Genomic DNA, 6302 nt, shown 5'->3' on the forward strand with positions numbered 1-6302 from the left:
ACTAGTGTTATCATTCTTTTCTATTTATAATCTACAAACTAAGTTTATCATTGTCTTACTATTTATAATCTACAAACTAGTGTTATCATTGTCTTTCTATTTATAATCTACAAACCTGTGTGTTATTACTATCTTAAACTATTTATAATCTACAAACTTAGTGTTATCATTGTCTTACTATTTATAATCTACAAACCTTGTGTTATCATTGTCTTACTATTTATAATCTACAAACTAGTGTTATCATTGTCTTACTATTTATAATCTACAAACCTTGTGTTATCATTGTCTTACTATTTATAATCTACAAACTAGTGTTATCTATTGTCTTACTATTTATAATCTACAAACCTTGTAAGTATTTACTATCTTACTATTTATAATCTATAAACCTAGTGTTATCATTGTCTTACTATTTATAATCTACAATTTTGTGTTATCATTGCCTTAACTATTTATAATCTATAAAACTAGTGTTATCATTGTCTTACTATTTATAATCTACAAACCTTGTGTTATCATTGTCTTACTATTAATAATCTACAAACCTTGTGTTATCATTGTCTTTACTATTTATAATCTACAAACCTAGTGTTATCATTGTTTTACTTTGTAATCTACAAAACCTTGTAAGTTATTATTATTCTACTATTTATAATCTACAAACTAGTGTATTCATTGTCTACTATTTATAATCTACAAACCTTGTGTTATCATTGTCTTACTATTTATAATCTAGAAAACTAGTGTTATCATTGTCTTACTTTTATAATCTACAAACCTTGTGTTATCATTGTCTTACTATTTATAATCTACAAACTAGTGTTATCATTGTCTTACTATTTATAATCTACAAACCACTAGTGTTATCATTGTTTCACTATTTATAATCTACAAACCTAGTGTTATCATTGTCTTACTATTTATAATCTACAAACCTAGTGTTATCATTGTCTTACTACTTTATAATCTACAAACTTGTGTTATCATTGTCTTATTCTTTTATAATTCTACAAACCTAGTGTTATCATTGTCTTACTATTTATAATCTACAAACTAGTGTTATCATTGTCTTCTATTTATAATCTACAAACCTAGTTATCATTGTCTTACTATTTATAATCTGAAAACTAGTGTTATCATTGTCTTACTATTTATAATCTACAAACCTTGTGTTATCATTTTACTATTTATAATCTACAAACTAGTGTTATCATTGTCTTACTCTTTATAATCTACAAACCTAGTGTTATCATTGTCTTACTATTTATAATCACAAACCTAGTGTTATCATTGCCTTACTATTTATAATCTACAAACTAGTGTTATCATTGTCTTATTCTTTTATAATCTACAAACTTGTGTTATCATTGTCTACTATTTATAATCACAAACTAGTGTATTCATTGTTTACTTTTTATAATCTACAAACCTAGTGTTATCATTGTCTTACTATTTATAATAATCTACAAACTTGTGTTATCATTGCCTCTCCTTTATAATCTACAAACTAGTGTTATCATTGTCTTACTATTTATAATCTACAAACCTTGTGTTATCATTGTCTTACTATTTATATTCTATAAACTAGTGTTATCATTGCTTACTATTTATAATCTACAAACCTTGTGTTATCATTGTCTTACTATTTATAATCTACAAACCTAGTGTTATCATTGTCTTAATATTTATAATCTACAAACTGGTGTTATCATTGTCTTACTATTTATAATCTACAAACTAGTGTTATCATTGTCTTTACTATTTATAATCTACAAATTTTGTGTTATCATTGTCTACTATTTATAATCTACAAACTAGTGTTATCATTGTCTTCTATTTATAATCTACAAACCTTGTGTTATCATTGTCTTACTCTTTTTATAATCTACAAACTAGTGTTATCATTGTCTACTATTTATAATCTACAAACTAGTGTTATCATTGTTTTACTATTTATAATCCCATGTTAGGTATCATTGTCTTACTATTTATAATCTATAAACCTATGTGTTATTATCATTGTCTTACTATTTATAATCTACAAACCCTTTGTTATCATTGTCTTACTATTTATAATCTATAAACCTAGTGTTATCATTGTCTTACTATTTATAATCTACAAACCTTGTGTTATCATTGTCTTACTATTTATAATCTACAAACTAGTGTTATCATTGTCTTACTCTTTTATAATCTACAAACTTAGTGTTATCATTGTCTTACTATTTATAATCTACAAACTAGTGTTATCATTGTCTTACTATTTATAATCTACAAACTAGTGTTATCATTGTTTACTATTTATAATCTACAAACCTTGTGTTATCATTGTCTTACTATTTATAATCTATAAACCTAGTGTTATTGTCTTACTATTTATAATATACAAACCTTGTTAATATCATTGTTTTACTATTTATAATCTATAAAACCTAGTGTTATCATTGTCTTACTATTTATAATCTACAAACCTTGTGTTATCATTGTCTTTACTATTTATAATCTACAAACTAGTGTTATCATTGTTCTACTATTTATAATCTACAAACTAGTGTTATCATTGTCTTACTATTTATAATTCAAACCTTGTGTTATTGTCTTACTATTTATAATTTACAAACCTAGTGTTATTATTGTTTTACTATTTATAATCTACAAACTAGTGTTATCATTGTTCTATTTATAATCTACAAACCTAGTGTTATCATTACTATTTATAATATACAAACTAGTGTTATCATTGTCTTACTATTTATAATCTACAAACCTTGTGTTATCATTGTCTGACTATTTATAATCTATAAATCTATAAACGCATTGTCTTCTTACTATTTATAATCTACAAACTTGTGTTATCATTGCCTTACTCTTTTATAATCTACAAACTAGTGTTATCATTGTCTTACTCTTTGTAATCTACAAACCTTGTGTTATCATTGTCTTACTATTTATATTTTATAAACTAGTGTTATCATTGCCATACTATTTATAATCTACAAACCTTGTGTTATCATTGTCTTACTATTTATAATCTACAAACCTTGTGTTATCATTGTCTTATTATTTATAATCTACAAACTAGTGTTATCATTGTCTTATTTATAATCTACAAACTAGTGTTATCATTGTCTTACTATTTATAATCTACAAATTTTGTGTTATCATTGTCTTACTTTTATAATCTACAAACTAGTGTTATCATTGTCTTCTAACTATTTATAATCTACAAACCTTGTGTTATCATTGTCTTACTCTTTATAATCTACAAACTAGTGTTATCATTGTCTTACTATTTATAATCTACAAACTAGTGTTATCATTGTCTTACTATTTATAATCTACAAACTAGTGTTATCATTGTCTTACTATTTATAATCTACAAACCTTGTGTTATCATTGTCTTACTATTTATAATCTACAAACTAGTGTTATCATTGTCTTACTATTTATAATCTACAAACCTTGTGTTATCATTGTCTTACTATTTATAACTATAAACCTAGTGTTATATTGTCTTACTATTTATAATCTACAAACCTTGTGTTATCATTGCCTTACTATTTTTTATAATCTACAAACTAGTGTTATCATTGCTATACTATTTATAATCTACAAACCTGTGTTATCATTGTCTTACTATTTATAATTTACAAACTAGTGTTATCATTGTCTTACTATTTATAATCTACAAACTAGTGTTATCATTGTCTTACTATTTATAATCTACAAACCATGTGTTATCATTGTCTTACTATTTATAATCTACAAACTAGTGTTATCATTGTTTACTATTTATAATCTACAAACTAGTGTTATCATTGTCTTTCTATTTATAATCTACAAACTAGTGTTATCATTGCCATACTATTTATAATCTACAAACCTTGTGTTATCATTGTCTTTACTATTTATAATCTACAAACTAGTTATCATTGTTCTTACTATTTATAATCTACAAACCTTGTGTTATCATTGTCTTACTATTTTTAATCTACAAACTAGTGTTATCATTGTCTTACTATTTATAATCTACAACTAGTGTTGTTCTCTTTTTTTCTATTTATAATCTACAACCTAGTGTTATCATTGTCACTATTTATAATCTACAAACTAGTGTTATATTCTCTTCTATTTTATAATCTACAAACCTGGTGTTGTCTACTATTATAATCTACAAACTTGTGTTATCATTGCCTACTCTTTGTAATCTACAAACCTTGTTATCATTGTCTTTACTATTTATATTTTATAAACTAGTGTTATCATTGCCATACTATTTATAATCTACAAACCTGTGTTATTGTCTACTATTTATAATCTACAAACTAGTGTTATCATTGCCTTCTTCTTTATAATCTACAAACCTTGTTAGTTTCATTGTCTTACTATTTATAATCTACAAATCTATGTTATCATTGTCTACTATTTATAATCTACAAATTTGTGTTATCATTGTCTTACTATTTATAATCTACAAACTAGTGTGTTATCATTGTCTTACTATTTATAAACTACGACCTTGTGTTATCATTCCTGACTATTTATATCTACAAATCTTGTAAATCATTGTCTTACTATTTGTAATCTACAAACTAGTGTTATCATTGTCACTATTTATAAACTACGAACTAGTGTTATCATTCTTACTCTTTATAATCTAGAAATTTAGTGTTATCAGTGTCTCATTCTTTATAATCATAGTCGCTGTATCATTCTCTGACTCCTTTATAATCTAGAACGTTACTGTTATCATTGTTTGACGCTTCTTTATAATCTGAAAGTTGTGTTATAGTGTTTGATTTCTATAATCTAGAAAGTTAGTGTTATCAGTGTTTTCTTTCATAATCTGAAACCCATTGTTATGTAGGAGTTTGACCTTCATAATCTAAAAAGTTAGTGTTATCAGTGTTTTCTTCTTCATAATCTGAAACCCATTGTTATCAGAGTTTGACTCTTCATAATCTAGAAAGTTAATGTTCTTGTTTGATTTTATATTGTGAAAGATAGTGTTATCTCTAACGTTTTATAATAAAACACCTGGAAAGGTATTCTTTATTGTCTACTATTTATAAATCTGCAAACTTGTGTTATCATTGTCTTCAATAATAATACCCATACAAACCTTTGTGTAGGATAATCATTGTTTAATACTTTATAATCTAAAACTAGTTATTTCATTGTCTTCTATTTATAATCTACAAACCCGTATTTTCATTGTCTTGTCCAGTGTGTTACCGCATTGTCTTAGTATTTATAATCTACAAACCTTGTGTTATCATTACTTTACTATTTATACCACTCTCTAAAACTAGTGCTATTTCCGTGTCCATTATTTATAATCTACAAACCTTGTGTTATCATTGTCTTACTATTTATAATCTACAAACTCAGTGCTATCGTTTTCCATTATTATATAATTCCACAAACCTTGTGTTATCATTGTCTTATTATTTATAATTCCACAAAACCTTTGTGTTATCATTATTGTCTTAATTATTATAACTCGCAAACCCTGTGTTATCATTGTTTCTGATTATTTATAATCTACAAACTATGTTATCAGCTTGTCTTTACTATTTATAATCTACAAACTAGTGTTATCATTGCCTTTACTTTGCACCTACAAAACCTGGTGTGTTATCATTGCCTTACTCTTTATATAATCTACAAACCTTGTGTTATCATTGTCTTACTATTTATAATCTGAAACTAGTGTTATCATTTTACCACTATTTATAAACTATGAACCTTGTTTTTAATCATTGTCTTACTATTTGTAATCTACAAACTAGTGTTATCTATTGTTCTACTATTTATAAACTAGAACCTATCATTGCCTTTATAATTTTATAATTCCTAGAAATTTAGTGTTGTCACTGTCTTACAATTTATAACATCTACAAACTAATGTTATCATTGTCTTTACTATTTATAATTTAGAAATTAGTGTTATTATTTGTTTTACTATTTATAATCTACAAACTACTGCATTACTTATTGTCTTACTATTTATAATCTACAAATATTGTGTTATCATTGTCTTACTATTTATAATCTGGCAACCTGAGGTTAGTTATCATTGTCTTTCATTTATAATCTACAAACCTTGTGTTATCATTGTGTTAATATTTATAATCTACAAACCTTAGAGTGTTATCATTGCTCCTTTTCTATTTATAATCTAGAAACCTTGTGTTATCATTGTCTTACTATTTATAATCTACAAACCTTAGTGTTATCATTGTTCTTTCTAGTTTATAACCCGCAAAACTTAGTTATCATTGTCTTACTATTTATAA

The sequence above is a fragment of the Tachypleus tridentatus genome, chromosome 5, assembly GCF_004210375.1.
Source record: "Tachypleus tridentatus isolate NWPU-2018 chromosome 5, ASM421037v1, whole genome shotgun sequence".
In the NCBI taxonomy this organism is placed as follows: domain Eukaryota; kingdom Metazoa; phylum Arthropoda; class Merostomata; order Xiphosura; family Limulidae; genus Tachypleus; species Tachypleus tridentatus.